The sequence below is a fragment of the Anopheles moucheti genome, unplaced genomic scaffold, assembly GCF_943734755.1.
Source record: "Anopheles moucheti unplaced genomic scaffold, idAnoMoucSN_F20_07 scaffold_24_ctg1, whole genome shotgun sequence".
NCBI lineage: Eukaryota > Metazoa > Arthropoda > Insecta > Diptera > Culicidae > Anopheles > Anopheles moucheti.
The window spans coordinates 406,031-423,485 of NW_026453616.1; the positions used below are offsets into that span (position 1 = coordinate 406,031).

Below are 17,455 nucleotides of genomic sequence, written 5' to 3' on the forward strand. Positions count from 1 at the left end.
TGCAGTTCGTCGACCGACTCCGATCGCGTCTTGAATGTCCGCCAGCTCTGGTGCACGGCGAAGCTGGCAGTAGACCTCTGTCCAGGTCTTGCCTTCTGCTGGCACAACCTCCACAACATCGCGTCGAGTGCGACGGCTTCCCCGTCGCTTCTGCTGCGGTCGCTGCTGCTGCTGCTGCTGCTGATATTGCTGCTGCTGATATTGCTGCTGCTGCTGCTGCTGCTGCTGCTGCTGCTGCTGCTGCTGCTGCTGCTGCTGCTGCTGCTGCTGCTGCTGCTGCAGTGGAGCAATACCTGCGGCCATTTGTCGTAGAAATCAACCTGTTGCAGGAAAATGGTTTAAATATCAATGGAAACAATTATAAATTAAACTTACGGGCAATTATCGTTGATTTTCCTGCGCGTGGGTTCATCAAAGGTATGTATTGAACAAATTCTTGTTGTTGCTAGCTCTAATTGAATTTTTTTTAGGTGTTGTGTCTTACAATGGTACGAGCGGCTGTATCAAATGTGAGACTATCGGTACATACGATTCTGCGACAAGAAGGATGTATTACAAAAAAGCGCACCGATTTGAAATTAAAAAATAATGAATACCCGATGCATATCAGAAGACCAACTCCCCTGACAGATATTGTAAATTTTGACGTGATTCGCGATGTAATTGTTTCCAACCGTTTACATTTGATCGACCTGGGAGTGATGAAAAAGCTGTTAAACGGGTGGATGCATGGACGTGTCGGATTCGGAACAAAGTGGAGCGTGGAACAGACCAATGCAATATCCAATTTTTTAGAATACTTGGAGCTTCCGTCTGAAATCCACCGACAGATGCGAAGTCTTAAGTACTTACATTACTGGAAAGGCACAGAACTACGCACGTTCTTACATTGCGTGAGCGTCGTAGTCCTCAAAGATACTATTCCTTCTACCAACACTACCAACATTTCCTGCTGTTATACTGTGGAATTACACTCCTTTCCTCTCAAACATACGAACAACATTGGGAACAGGCAGGGGAAATGTTGGATAAATTCGTGAATGAGTTCGACTTGTAGTATGACGAAACTCTAATTTCAAGTAACGTCCATAACATCCAACATGTTTACGATGACGTGTGTAGGTTCGGTTCTTTGGAGGAGGTATCATCCTATCCTTTTGAAAACGACCTGCAACGCATTAAACGTTTGCTGCGGAGTGGTAGCCGAAGCTTGGAACAAGTGGTAAATCGACTAGCAGAGAATTACATTGTAAAATTACCAACATAGGACCACAGATCAAAAAATATCCTCTGCTCGTTACGAATAATTTAAAAGAATAATAAATAATATAAAATCTGATTTTATATTAAAACAAGGTCATCGAAACGAATGGTTTTTACAAAAAATAATACGATAATGAAATATTGCCGTGCTGCACTAGAAGGATCAACAATAGCTGTGTACGCATATCAGTTCCAAAAATCATACGAACTGTCTCGGGTGAATTCGTTTCCTTCTACCGTACTGCATACGTTTAGGACTAATATAGAGGACCTTTCTCGATTCATTATAAAATTAGATGATCGTGGTATAAAATGCAAGCTTCTTTAGACAAATAGACAATGGAGAAGGACTTATAATAACACCCCTCCTGCATACTTTGTCATAGGCAAACGAGCTGGAATGTCATGATTGTTTAGTTTACTACGAAGTATTAATTATTATGAATGTTACTTATTTAATTATTTTTGACAAGCAAGCCATGTTGTCTTTGCATCCATAGTTCTAAGACTTGACTTCTGTTTTTGTTAGTTGGGTAATAATGTATACAATTACGACGCGTTAATCGTCCATGCTGTACTAAGTGTAAGTGTTACGTATTGCGCTACTGTGACATTCTTGAATAGCTACAAATTTCAGAACCGACGATAAGTTTTTTTTGTTGAACATGTTGATTTGTTTGATACATTTTTTGTTAAAATATGATACACATGGAAAACATCAAAGTCAAGGAAAGCACAAAACGACTAATTTATGCCGCATAAAGGTTGTCAAATAATTTAGTTTGCAACATATTTTCTTTACTTAAACACGGAAATATATAAAAATTAATACATAATTAAAACATAAAATACATAACAAAGCACCTAACAAATACCGTCTCATAACGTGTCCCTTCGATGACATCGCGATCTATTAGAGTTTTGTAATGAAATTCTATTTGTAGCATATCTAAGTTTTCTTAGGAAAAAATCATGAACCAATTTATCAGTTCCTATACTGTAGCGATTGCTTGCCACCTGCTTGAAAAGCCTAAGCACAGAAACTTGAGCTGCCATGGGAATTTTTCTTTCACCTGGCATTGAACCGCCTCGCCAACTACATAAAGGCAAAAACGATTTTTCGAAAACCAAATCCAATGCCAGGTGCATTCTATTGAACGGATCCTGTTCTATAACGACCGTATCAAGCCAATCCGCAACTTTTTCATAATATTCAGCATCCGTTGACATCCTTTCCTCAAATACAGCTAGGTCATCTTCACTGGATATTTTTTCGAACTCAAACTGCGACCTGATAATATTTCCCTTGTCTCGATCGCAAACGGTGTTTTGTACTTCAGAAATTACAGCTTCTAACGTTCCTATACGCTTTTCCATTTTTGTAATATCCTTTCGCAAGTTTGATATTTCACCAGTTAAGCTATCTACGCTACGCTTTACATCTGTTAATAAACTGTATACATCGGGCTATAGGGCGGTTGCTGCTGCGTGCGGTAAAACAGGTTGCTCTCTAGGGCATTCGGTAACCCTTTCCACCTGCTTCGGCTTGCTTGCTGGCCCTTTAAAGGATGCACGACGCTTAATTTCCGTAGCCGGTCTAGGCTCTTCGTGTGGTAACAACAATCCGTTTGTTGTTACTTTTTTCAACATTACACACACGACGAACATCCACTCTCGTTGTTAGCGCTAAACGCTCGTACCTACGCCTGTAAACGCAGGTTGGATGAAAACGTCAGGATCCACATCCGGCAAAAGGATCATGCGTGAGTTACGTCATGTGATCGCTCTCTTTTCCATCCAACCACCGAGGAGACAGGACGAGTTTTAGTGCTCGCATCACCACGCTCGCACTCAAAGCACCTGTTTTTTGGAATAAAGGCAACAAAGCTAAAACTCGCGTAAGTTGGAAAGTGAGTCACTATGGAAAGTGAGTGTGGAAAATTAAAGGGAATAATTTGCAATAATTGAAAGGGAATAGTTTCATGAATTTGATTGCACTTATAGTTATGGAAACGTTTCATGAAATATTTCATACTAAGAACTCAACTAGACACTTTGGACAATCGATACCGAGCATTGTAAAATGAACTCTTTTGTAAAATGAACTCTCTTGACAAGTGAATAAACAGTATCAAACAGAACGGCGCCCGAGACACACAGTCCTTTTGGTGAAGTAGAAAATTTACAAAATTCCGTATCACAGCCAGTGATTACGTGAGAATATCTCTCACACCACCATTTAATGTATACCTATGTCAACATAAAAGTTTGCAAAGGGAGCTTTTTTATGGAAAAAATAATGATTCATGAAATCTAGAGTAGTATTGGATTCGAGCGCACTAAAACTATTCTAAAGCTATAACTTTGTCATGCCCTATATTATATCCCCACTTTTGATAGTGTGAACTAACGAAGTGAACCTTGTTTCACCACTTGGACCGATGGGTATGGCCACAAGCTTGCAAAAAAATACTGCAGGGATCTAGTTCGATTATGGTTGCATATATATTATTTATGTTATCCTGACATATGCACATATTAGCAGAAGAGTATGGGTATATAAAACATTCCTCCGTTTCTAATAGTTTTTGGCCATAAACATTAACAGAAGAAGTTACCCTCGCTGCCGAGCAATACTTAATAACTTCGTACTCTGCCGAAAGTAAGAAACTATTTCGAAAAGCTTTCTGCAATATATAATGTTCCATATGCAGGGTAATGTTATCGCCGTGGCCGGAAATATTACATACAAAATTTTCAATTTCATCCGGAGCTTTTAAAAATTCTAATTCGGACAGCCGATTTCGAACTTGCTCCAGGTTTTTCCAACCACTTCGGACAAGGCGCTTTATATACTGAAGCGCATTTTCAAATGGATGCCGTCATTGTACAGAGGGGACCGAATTGTTGAACCTCCTCGTGTATATGCAGCAAATTGTGGATATTGCTACTCACATAACCCTCCCCGTAGATTTCAGCATAGTCGGTAACAAATTGTTCCATCATTTGACCAGCTACATTCCAATGGTTTTTGTATGCATTGGAAGAAAATTATGTGACTGCGCAGAAAAAAAGCATGAAGTGGTCATATTGCACTGGACTGATCCTGTCTTTCAATACGACTGCACCGGTATAGTGAAAGAAAGAACTGTATTCAGATGCTTTCTAAAGCTTTAAATCATCCAACCTGCGAGGCTTGCGATGGATCTCCGATGGCAAAGCAATGCTTTTCAAATGGTTAGAGATATCTTTAAACTCTTGCACGGACCACTTGTTTGCTTCCCATAAACCAAACGTCCACCCCTACAGCAATTTTCGCATCCCACCAAAATCTATAATGTGCACACGGTCGCCAATGATGACCATCTTCACCATATCAAATCTATGCAGATGCAGCAGAGGTGAAAGCTCTTTATGATGCTCTCCATAAATCTCTTGACGGAAACCAGCGTCGGTCCTAAGCGGGCCAGACACGCTGGGAAAGCAGACTGTTCGAGATGTTGGGTGACGGTAATCAACAACCGTACACTTCAAACAGCCATGTTTGCCTCCATGCCCTGCCATACCTTGAAATTTAAAAAAGTAACAATTATTATTTCAGTCATCTTTTAAACGTTTCATATTCTCCCTTAATAAAAGCGCGTGCAAGTGAATCGGCTACAAAAGCACGAACACTTATTTTTACGACTGCCCTGTCACGGCCCAATGTTACGCCTCGATCCATAGGCTCATTCAATTCTTGGACTAATTTCTCCAAGTACTCTGAAAGTATGGGCTCCAAGTATGGGCTGAATCGGGTTTGCTGTTGCCAAAAAATATTGCCACCGTCATGGGTTTTATGTGTGGCATTGTATGAACATTCATCAGAATGGACCAAAATGTCTTGCGCAAACTTTTGTGAAGCGGCAATCCATCCACCGAAATTGTTAATGGTAAAATGGTGTCAGCCACCAAGCGAATATTACTACAATAAAATAAAATTAAATGCATTATAAAATAATCAAAATTCATATGAATGAATTAGTGTTTAAGGTACGAATAACGTTGAGGTAGAAAATGTCAAGTACTAAATTTGACGATGAAGAGCTTTTTTGCTACATGTTTGATATAGTTGCGTTTGCAATATAAAAATAATAATCAAAAGCACAAATGACCAGCATAAAATCTGTAAATTTTACGACACGAAACAATACCACAATTTCTTTTATAAAATGTAAGGCTTAGCCCAGGTACGTGGTTGTTAACATTAGAGTGCTGCATCATGATCGGTACGTGTATGACCGCGTTTGAAGTCAGCATAACACCTAAAATAGTTGATTTTAATGGTGCTGAATTTTACGATGCTTATCAATTAAATTTAACCGTTTTTTTCCTAACCAAATGCAATGTTTTACTGACATTCTAAATTAATGAAGATCAACTCGGTGTTAAATGATAACAATGGGTTTGAGTTTTGAGTTTTCCGGCACTTCATGGTCTTGGCCTGCTGCAGGAGTCCTCTAAACCACCTACGGTCGAGCGCCGTCGTTAGCCAATCCTTAATCCCGATATGTCTGTTGGACTCATCAACGGCATCCCTCTAACTTAATTTGGGCCTACCAAGCCTCCTCTGTCCATGCGGACGACCTAAAACGGTTTTTTGGACAGGGTCGTCCGGTGTCATTTTATGACATGACCAGCCCACCGGAGCTCAGACTGGTCTAATCCGCTGTACGACGGTAGGTTCGCCGTACAACTCATAGAGCTCATCATTGTAGCGGCTCCATTGTCCTTCCACACATACGGGGCCAAAAAACCTTCTGAGCATCTTCCTCTCGAACGCGGCTAAGAGGGTTTCGTCGGTTTTGGACAAAGTCCATGTCTCACAGGCGTATGTAAGTACTAGAGCTATATAAGTTCTATATACTCCCAGCTTCGTTCAACTGAAAATTATTCACTAAATCTAGTTTACCAAGAAATTTATTTATACTTTCGCCAGTGTTTTAGATCCTTTAAATCTGTATTTTATGAAAAAAGTTAGTCAAAAAAGTAAATGAATAATGAGAATTAACAGAAGACGAATACGCAAATAAAAGGTTGCTAGATAAATAAGACAGGAATAGTACTGATAAATAATTTACGTACGAATTCCTTTTCTTAATAGATTACGAGCTTATCAAACGAGCTTCTTAAGCTTTTTTGAATGGACGATTAGCGAATGAATCCTTCGTTTGGGATCTGTGGTGTTGAAGACTTGTGTACAAAGCGTCTTCCGGAAATTAATATCTTTATCCAGAACCTATCCAACCTTGGTTTAGTTAACTTGGTACATGTCAATGATGCCAATTATATTGATGAAAGATACTGACAGCCTGAAAACAAACATGGTTAATGAAGTATCGTATGCAGAATCGTAGCGGTATAGATAGAAGTAGGTTCTAAAATCGCTTTAAATTATTAGCAACGATCAAGCAAGTCAGCCTGGCGTGAGTAGTAAATTTATTATGTAGTTTGTTTGTTTCTTTTTGCATTAGTCGGAATACGATTTGAATTGATTTTTTTTAAAACAATTTGATTTTTTTTAAAACAAGGGGGGGGGGGTCAACGAAATGTTACGTAATTAATGGAGGGGGGTTGCGTCCAGTGTTACGTTTTGTTACTATAGGCGGGGAGGGGGTAGAAAATTAACAATTTTTGCGTTACGCAATAATTGAATGAGCCCTAATACGTCTGTGAACGTCGCTGACACTGGTACCCATAACTATTATTGGTGGGATGCGTGAGCTAAGCGGATGAGCGTTTACGCTTGGTTGTGTAGATCGCTGGTTGTGGTGCGGTTTCGAGAGCACCGTATCCATATCGACCTCATTATCGGAGAGGAGATCAAATCCGTTGTTTGTTTTCACATCACTCGCTGCAGAATTCCTCATGCATTTGGACTCGGCTAGTGGGATGGTGACAGACTTTGCCCGTTTGGACGCTCGGATATTGCTACGGACCATTGCAGGAGGCCGAGTGGCTTGGGTCGACGACTCTTTCCTAATTGTCGTGTTTATCACTTGCACTCGTTAGCTAGTAAGCTAAAAATACATCCGATTGCGTCGGTGGCTAAGTGAAGACTGATATTAGCGAAGGTCGTCCATTTATTTGTATCTAAAAAACTTAGGATTTCGTGTATTTTGTATGGACCACGATACGGGGTTGTTAGGGCAGGACGGACGATGTCGTTGCGAACAAATACATGGGTGCATTTGTTAAGATCGCGATGGACGAAAGCTGTTCGGTTGGTGTGCCAAGCGGTGTCAGGTGGTCGAATTTTGCTCATTGCTTCCCGTAATGTCCTGGCAAAATCGGATTGCTCAGCCAATACTGGTTGTGGTTGCCTGGAAAAAAATTCGGCGGGAATGGTGAGAGTCGTACCATACATGAGTTCGGCCGGTGATGCTTGGATCTCGCTTTAAAAAGATGTGCGCAGGCCAAGCAGTATTAAGGGAGGTGTTCACTCCGCCTAGTCGAGTCCTTGCAACTAATCGCTGCTTTGAGAGTGCGGTGCCATCTCTCAATTAGCCTATTAGCTTGCGGGTGGTAGGCAGTCGTCCGTATGTGCTTCGTTCCGAGGGCTCGATTCAACTCGCTGAACAATAACGACTCGAGCTGTCTTCCTTGGTCCGTTGTTATTATAGATGGAACTCCAAATCGGGCGATCCAATGATACAGCAACGCTGTGGTCACAGTTGATGCGGTGATGTCCGGTATCGGCACTGCTTCGGGCAAGCGGGTGAATCGGTCGATGATTGTGAGGCAGTATCGGTTTCCGTTGCTTACTGGGAAAGGTCCGATAATGTCGATGTTGATGTGGCTGAACCTGTCCTGCGTGGCCGGATACGGCGTGAGCGGGCTTTTGGTGTGGCGACCGACCTTAGCACGTTGGCAAGCCAAACAGTTTCTCACGAATTCACGAATTGTGGCTTGTGCTCCGGGATGACTTATGTCGTGAACGGCGTGGAGCAGCTGTTTGCGAAATGATTTGGTAGTATACGGTCGAACTATTGCGCCAGGGCAGTCTGCGTATAGCGCTTTGGTACTACCGGGGATCGGCGTCTTCTGGAGGAAAAGATCGGATTTCATTTTCTGGTTCAGTATCGCGATAGGCTCGGGATCGCGGGTCACCACTTCGATACGTGGAAGCAAATCGGCTGTAATAATTGGCTCCCCAGAGACGTGGCATATAACGGTCGAAAATTGAGCTATAAAGTCAAGCTGTCTAGCTCTTCGCGGCGAGGCATTATCGTGCGTTAGTCGAAAAGCGCACGTTAAAGGCTTATGGTCTGTATAGATACGGAATTCCCTGCCCTCTAACTGGTACCGAAAATGGCGTACGGCGAGATAAATAGCCGCTAACTCACGGTCGTAGGTCGAGTAATTCCTCTGTGCCTTTACGAATTTCCTTGAAAAGAAACCTAGTGGTTGGAGTTGGTCGTCTACTCTTTGGTGCAAAATGGCTCCGGCGGCAAAATCGGAAGCGTCTGTCCAAAGCGAGAGGTTTGCGTTCGGGATAAGGTGAACCATCAATGCTGCTTGTCGAAGCTGCTCCTTGCAGCGAGTGAATGCGTGAATGGTCGACTGGGGTGTTCAGATGATCGGTGTTTTATCCTTTTTTCGAGTTCCAGGCCTCATCTCCAATAAGCTGCCTTGCATATCTAGGGCGTGTGGTAAGAAGCGACGATAGTAATTAACTAGACCCACAACTGTGATGGAGTTAGAAAAGTTCCTCGCAATGGTTAACTCGGTAATAGTTGCTACGCGTTCCAGGAGAGGACGAATACCTTCTGCATTCACTAGGTGTCCTAAAAAGGCGATTTCGGTCCGGTTGAATTCGCATTTGGCTGAATTGATGGCCAAATGGTGTCGCTCAAGGCGCTGGAATAACTGACGCTGGTGTTCGTGGTGTTCTTCTGGTGTCTACGAAGCGATAATCATGTCGTCAATGTACGGGAACACGAAGTCGAGTCCTCGAAGAACATCGTGGATATGCCGTTGAAATGTTTGCGCCGCGTTTCTCGGGCCGAAGGGCATTGTGAGGTACTCGAACAGCCCGAACAGCGTCTACAAGGCAAACGCAGGTCTAAAGTCCGAAGCGACTCACCGTATACCGCGATTGGCGTGCTGTTAGCGGCGAAAAGTTTCATGGACGATGGCTTATGGAGAGCACCACTGTGCTCTCGTGGAATGACGGAGACGTCGGCACCAGTATCTATCAAAAATGGGTGGTTTGTTTTGCGGTCTACTATGACGAGGCGATGGGTTGTCGATGAAATAGAATGGACTGGTTGTTGCCGAATATCTCACAAATATTGTCAAGCATACGTCGAAGATTCATTGTTACGTTGCTGACGGTTAACAAATGAACACGGGGCTCGGTAGTTGCGTACTTGTTGACCGTAGCGCTGGTGATAGTAACACAAGTCGTTTGCGGCGATACTGGTGGGTTGGTTTGGCTGTGCGCGGATGCGTGATCGCGATCGGTTGCGTACGTTATATAATTGATTCAGGACGACGTCTAAACGCTGCGTTAATTCCGTTACTTGTCTCGTGAGGCGGTCCACTTCCCCACTTCGAACCTCTGACACCTGTTGGTATGTACCCGTTCGGTGGTACAAATGGAATGAATCTTGGACAGAATCGGCCACCTTTATCTTGTCCTCCGCATTTGGCGGGGCAGCGATCACCGCGGATTGTATATATGGCGGCAAACGTCCTATCCAGAGATCGATCAAGCTGGAGTCCGTGATTGCCCCGTTTGCTGTGCGTCGCATCCATTCTAACAATTGGGACGGTTTTCGGTAACCGAGGTTCATATCGGACAGTAATTGGTACAAACGACTACGCTGGGACTCCTCGAAATGTTGACCAATTGACCTTTTTGCCGCTTCGTAGCGTTCAGCATTGAGCACGTTATCGAGAAGATGGCGCAACTGGGGTAGAATTTGCGTAGGAATTTGTGTTTTTAGTATGTTAAAACGCTTCACGTGGTGACTCGGAGCGATATTCCATGCGTCAAACCAATTTTCCAATGCGTAGAAAAAGGTATGGATGTCGGTAATGTCCAACTCGGGTGGTCTGAGGCGCATGTTGTTGACAATCTCTAATTGAAATTCCGGCGGATCGGTTGAGGAATCGCGCAAGACAGGTGGTTCGATTGTTAGTAAGCCAGGGGCTGCTCTCCCGGTACTAGAGGTTATCAACGCGGCGGGGTCTCCTCCTGAAACCCCTGGGTTCGGTGGACTATGCATCATCCTCGTTAGTTAGTAGTAAGAAATGGATGGCGGTAAGATAAGTAAGATGGCGGCGTCCTTGTAGCGATGGCGATAGCACGAGGGTAAGATGGCGGCGTTCTTGTATCGATGGCGGTAGCACGAGGGTAAGATGGCGGCGTCCTTGTAGCGATGGCGGTAGTACGAGGGTAAGATGGCGGCGTCCTTGTATCGATGGCGGTAGCACGAGGGTCCGGGATCATCGGCACCGGTCCGGCTGCGATTTCGATGGCGGTGCCACGTGGGGAAAGCGATGGCGGTTCCCTGTTCGGCCTTACGATGGCATTGGCGGCTGCTCACAATCGTGCACACGGATCCGGCTGCGGTGTCGATGGCCGGAGCACGTGCGGAAAATTATGGCGATTTCCTGTGCTCGACTACGGCGATGATGATGCACACACTAAGAAACACTGTGTAGCACTATCACACTCTATGTAGAGTGCACTAAGTGGTGATCGCAGCAGAGAAAAACGTTGTCCTGCTTTTTTGGATTTGACGACCCTGTCGGTGCGCACTCAATTTCGCTCAGTGTGCGTGTGTGTCGTTCACTCGCAACGACGCGGCGCGGGTAGCGTGCGCTATCGATCGTTCTGCTGGTGTTGTGTGTTCCATATTAGGTACGCGCGGCACTTTACCTACGCCCTACTGCACTACACACTACTGCACGTGGTAGCCCTACTCGAAGGCACACACGTTCGAACGCGGAACTGTATGCGGAGGTTTTTTTCACCGTATACACATGCTTAACGAGCACACGCGGTGCGTAGTGGAAATCGTGCGTAGTGACGTGCTTGACGTTGGCAGGAGCAGAGAGCGGGATTAAACACGCCAACACTTTTATATCCTGGTGCAACGTGCACCCCTAGCTGTCCTATTCAATTCTGTTTCTGTCCCTGTCTCCTAATTCCCAAGGATCATTTACTCCTGCTACGCCTATTTGCGCCAGGTGGCGTCCTGCTCGCTACACGTGGATCCAAGGTAATTCCTGAGTATTTTACATGATTTTTCCATGGAATGCCTGTGTTATTTATTTTTAAACTACGTTGGGGATGTCTACTGATGTATTTAGTAAAGAAAATAGCTTCTGATTTATTTCCATTTACTTTCAGTTTCCATTTGTTGCAAAATTTACTATACTTTTTTAACGCGTTGTTTAGCGATTTTAGTATTGCTTTTGGTTGTTTTGATGACGATATGATGGCAAAATCGTCAGCGTATAGGTATTGTTTACAATTCTTCATAGGTGGTTGTGGCAGCGATTTTCTGTAAGATTAACGAACGATTTGTGTAGCTAAGATCAGTTTATTTAGTCCTAGATCTGGAACACTTTTTACAAATTCCGTTCTCCTGGGAATCTAAATCGCTACTGATGAACGTGTTGCTATCGTCCGCGTATCGTCCCTTAACACATGCCTTCTTTCGCTCCTTATTTGGGCATTTCGAATTCACGCGTTCTGATTCGTTCGAATCCTTTGCCACCGAACGCTGCCCTTTGACCCTTTCCTTCTGCTGAACCCTGTCATCGACGCGCGGTGTTTTTCGATGCGTTTATTGATTCTCTATCAAACGGAAATCGATCGTTCTTGATCGATTCCCAGTAACTGTCATCCTATCTGTTTCTCTGTTGATATGTCGTGTCAACAAGAACGATCAGCCATGTTTCGAATCACTGGAAAAATTTGACAGTGGATTCATTACCATGGCAAACGGCAAAAAGACATAAATCAAAGGGGAAGGAAATGGTGTGCTGTATGGTATAAACGGTTCCGCCAAAGTCATGAAGATTGAAATGAACGATGTCAAATTCGTACCAGGGCTCTCCACAAACTTGATATCGGTCGGGAAGTTGGCAACGAAAAGACTGAAGGTGTCTTTCGATAATGATGGGTGTAAAATCGTCAACACAGATGGTGTAGTGGTTGCTTCCGGAACACGTCACAGCGGGTTGTATTATCTCAACGTAGTCGAAACTTCGATGACGGCATTGTATGGCCAGCATAAAATAAATTACCAGCACCATTGGCACAGACGATTTGGACATCGAGATTGGGCTGCTGCTGAACGTGTGCTAAAGGAAGAAATGGCTACAGGTTTGAGGGTGGACTACGATTGGTGTGGGATTTTTGTATGTAAGCAAAGTCGGTTCGTTTGCCGTTTCCTCCTGTTATCCAACGAAAGTCGTCGCAGGTTCTTGACATCATTCATACAGATATTTGTGGACCCATGCAGAACACCACACCTAGTGGAAACAAGTATTTTATGGTCATTGTTGAGTGAGTTATTGCGCTGTGGAGCGGGAGAGAGAATAGATGAATTATTGCGTTTTTATAGCAACTGGTATGGAACGCTATCGAACTCGTCGACCAGCGAACTTAAACAGTCGACCAGCGAACTTACCCAAAGAGAGCAATTAGACTTCCAACGGCCAAAATTAAAGAGTGCTCTTTCTGCTCTCCTGCTTGCTCTCTCGCCGAATCGAAAGCTCGCTCGATGACTGAACGATATTTTCATGCTGTTCGCTTCTTCGGCGTCATGCGCTCTCGCTCGTGCTCATTATTGGATATTGCGCACACACATGTGCATTTTCTTCGTCAAATTTACCGTGTGAAGCACTACATTTTTGCACCGGTTTTTGATATGAGGAACTGGATGGTATTGCAAGGGCACTGATGTTTCGGATGAAAATCCTGTCATAAGTTATATGGCACGATATGTAGAAGAAGGTTTAATGTATAATTTCTACTATTTCAAACACTTAGGCGTGTAACACTATACGGAGTCATTATTACAAAGAGGTCATTATGGTAACGAACGGTACCGGCACGTATATCACAAAAGGATCGGTTGCTTTAACTTTAAGAAACTGTATTTTGCATCATCCAAAAAAACAAGACACTACACAAGCAACCAACTCCAGTGATTACATCGAAAGTGTTCAAACATGTTTATATTATCAACGTGAGTGATTTGAACCGCAAACGCCGTACCGGTGCTTTTTACAAACAGGTGGCTAAATTCATAAAGGTGGTCGCGGCCGAAGAAGCTGACCAGCAAACGGACTCTAGCCGGCAAGTTCTACTGTTGTGTGTTTGTTGCGTCCAGCAACAAAGGTCGCGTCCAGCAACCGCTTCTCGACAGCCAAGCCGACACAAATAGTTTCTCTTAACACTTTTTATTCTTAGATGAATGTGGTAAATAGGGGGTGGAATGCGTGGTTAAAAAAACTTCTATCCTTTGCCTAAGCTGGTATCGAAAAAGACCCTAGCTGTCCCTGCGCGCTGCTTTTATCGGCATTCTCTCCCGTTTTCCCAGAACGGGAATACGTGAGAAGAGCGCACGATCCTGCTACGCGAGCGCCACCTAGCGTAAACCTACTGAACGGGCTGCTGTTGGTTCAAATGAACCGTTGCTCGCAACACTGGACCCCGGTGTTTTGAACTGTCAAAACACCATCTCGTGGTTCGATGTCAACAACAGCTATTTTCACTGCCGGGCGCTCTAAAACCTTTCCGTTTGCCAATTTTACGTGTACTCGCCGTATTTCTCCGTCTTTCGAAGGTACCGTCCGTACCACGCGTCCCTTCGGCCAGCATCCGCGCGGGAGGTTGTCGTCCACAATCAAGACTAGATCGTCTTCCTTCAAGGTTCGCTGCGTCTGGAACCACTTACTTCGTCTGGTAAGAGTCGGTAGATATGAGGCGACCCATCTGCGCCAGAAAACGTTCGCGTAAGCCTGTGATGCTTTCCAGTTGTTTCGTAGGCAAGCTGCTGAATCGTCTAAGATGCTTAGAGGTTTGGTCCCAGCCGACGATCCTAAAATAAAGTGGTTTGGAGTCAATGGTGCTTCTTCTTCATTTTCTACCGGAACCTGTGTAAGCGGTCTCGAGTTTACAATCATTTCGACCTCTATCAACCAGTTTGTAAACACCGCATCAGATGGAGTACGTGTAAAACGCATGTTGTTCAGCGTGTGCTTCACGGTTTGCACTAATCTCTCCCATGCCCCGCCAAAATGTGGGGCAGCCGGCGGGTTGAAGTTCCATTTCGTGTCCGGAAGGTGCATTACTTCAATCAGCTCGTTGGTGTTTATCTTGGCTATGGCTTCCTTCAGTTCTCGATTTGCACCTATGAAGTTGGTACCCTTATCCGAGTAGATCTCCAATGGGGTACCGCGCCGGGCGATGAAGTTTCTTAACGCGATTATGCAGGAGCTGGTTGACAGGCTGGATGCCACTTCGATGTGTATCGCTCGGATGGTTAAGCAGGTGAACAATACACCCCAGCGCTTTTCCTGTCTCCGTCCAACAGCGACGAGGAATGGTCCGAAGTAGTCGATTCCCGTAAATGAGAATGGTCTACAGAATGGAGAAAGACGGGCGGCGGGAAGCCCACTCATCATTGGCACCGTAGGTGTAGCGTTACGGATCTTGCACGTTGCGCAGTTGTTCCGTATCCTATGGCAAGCGCTTCTCAAAGCCGGAACGTCGAATTTTTGTCGTACTTCGTTCATCACGGTTTGATGATTTGCATGTTGGTACCGTCGATGATAATCATCGATAATCAGGTCCGTGAGGTGACCAGTTTTCGGCAGGATGATGGGCCGTTTCATTTCGTCACTGATGTGCTGGCAAGCATCGATGCGTCCGTGTAGCCGTATGACTCCATCTTCATCCAGGTAAGGGCTTCGCCTAAAAAGAGGACTACTTTTCTTAAGATTAATTCTTTTCGTTTTAGTGTCCGCCAGCCCCTCTTGCAGGATCCTATACTCATCTGGGTATTCCTGATACTGGGCTTGTATTAGAACTGTGCGTTCTGCTTGTTGCAACTCCAAGTGCGTTAGAGGTCCCTTGATACGCAACGCTTTTGGTTGGCGTGCGTTATTTATGAAACGCCAAACGTACGCAACTGCCCGTTGCAATCTTCTCCAGCGGGAAAATCGTTCGATGCTGATTACAGGATGCACAACCTGGTGAACTGTGATGGTTTGACGCATTTCTTCATCAGTCGATTGAACCTTCAGTGTCGGCATGTCCCACTCATCCTCGGGTTTCACTAAGAAACTAGGACCGTTAAACCAGTGGGTGAAAGTAGTGTGTGGGTCAAGGTTTGACCATTTTGTGCCCTCATCGGCGACGTTTAAAGTTGTAGGTACCCAATGCCACTCATTTAACGTAGAATTTTCCAAAATCTCTCCTACTCTGTGAGCTACATATATACTGTAGCGTCTATGGTCTGAATTGAGCCAACATAGCACATCTTTTGAATCCGTCCATAGGAATCGGCGATGAATTGGGATTCTATGTGCCTTCTCAATGATTTTAGCCAGACGTATGCCTAAAACGGCTGCTTGAAGTTCTAAACGAGGGATGGATATATACTTCAGAGGAGCTACTCTCGTTTTTCCACCGATTAAGGCTACTTCGCGTTGACCATTTGACTCGATTCTAAAATATGCAACTGCAGCATACCCATCTTTACCAGCATCGACGAATACATGTAATTGAGTGGTACAACTACTAAGGTCGGTGGTGATACGGTAACATCTTGGCACTGAAAGCTTTTGAAGCTCAGGTAGGCATGCGAGCCATTTCTTCCATTTGCATTCCAAGTTAGTAGGAATTTTCTCATCCCATCCTGTACCGGCGCGCCACACTTCTTGAAGCAACACTTTTAGAAACAGCATGAAGGCTCCGATCAAGCCAAGTGGATCGAAAATTGTCATTAACACGCTTAAGAGTTGTCGCTTGGTTGGTATTATTTCTCCCTGTAAGACCTCTTGTCCTTTATTCGGCAATTTAAACTGGAAGGTGTCACTATGAGCATCCCACCACATGCCAAGTACTTTTTGCGTTGCAATTGATTGGTCTAGCGTCATATCTTTCATACGGTTTCCGTTACCTCCAACGGCTTGTAAAATTTCATTTTTGTTAGCCATCCAATTGTGTAGTTTAAAACCGCCTTGCGACTGGATGTAAGTTACTTCTTTCGCTAGCTTTATAGCTTCATCTAGTGTTTCTACACTTGTTAACATATCGTCGACGTAATGATCTGCCTTAATGCATTCGACGGCTAGGGGGAATTGTTCTGCATATCTATCAGCGTTTGCATTTTTTACGAATTGCGCGCAGCTGGGCGAACACGCTGCCCCAAAAGTCATTCTCATCATGACATATTCATCGGGTTCCTCTTGCGATGCATCGCTTTTCCACAAAAACCTTTGGCTGTTTTGATCTTCTTCGTTGATCAAGACCTGGTGGTACATTTCTTGTATGTCTGCTGCCATAGCGATTCTAAATTCTCTAAAGCGGCATAATACGGACGTTAATGGTGCTAGAAGATCGGGTCCGGTAAGGAGCATAGAGTTTAGAGATACTCCATTTACTGATGCTGCTGCGTCCCATACAATACGCACTTTGCCTGGTTTGTTTGGATTTACTACCGGGAAAATAGGTAGATACCACTTTCGAGGATGTGCTGTCTTTTTCTCTTGATCTGTGAGTTTTCTGATATAACCTTTCTTCACATGATCGGCTAATATCTGATCCATCTTTATTTTAATGTAAGTCTCCTTTGCCATTCGGCGTTCTAAACAGGTAAGTCGTTTCAAAGCCATCGAGCGATTATTGGGTAATTTGACATCATCGTAACGCCATAACAACGCGGTAACGTATCTTTCATTTACAAGTTTAGTGTTGTTTGTAAGTATTGCTATTGCTCTTTCTTCATTTTTAGAATTGGTACTCACGTGTTGCCTGTTGTACGGATCGTCAAGTGCAAAACCTCCTTTAAGTGCGGCGTCGATCTTCGTATCGATATTTTGGCATTCGCATATTTCAATCGAGTGGGCGGCTACTACCTTTGCGTTATCTGAAACTACCTGTGGAGAAATACTTCCGGAA

At 44.2% G+C, this 17,455-nt stretch overlaps 2 pseudogenes; one reads left to right on the forward strand and one right to left on the reverse strand.

The window, feature by feature from the left end:
* Positions 1 to 3,637: 3,637 nt before the first annotated feature.
* Positions 3,638 to 4,638, reverse strand: LOC128309191 (uncharacterized; annotated as a pseudogene).
* A 9,700-nt stretch (positions 4,639 to 14,338) lies between these two features.
* On the forward strand, positions 14,339 to 14,887 carry LOC128309192 (uncharacterized; annotated as a pseudogene).
* Positions 14,888 to 17,455: the final 2,568 nt, after the last annotated feature.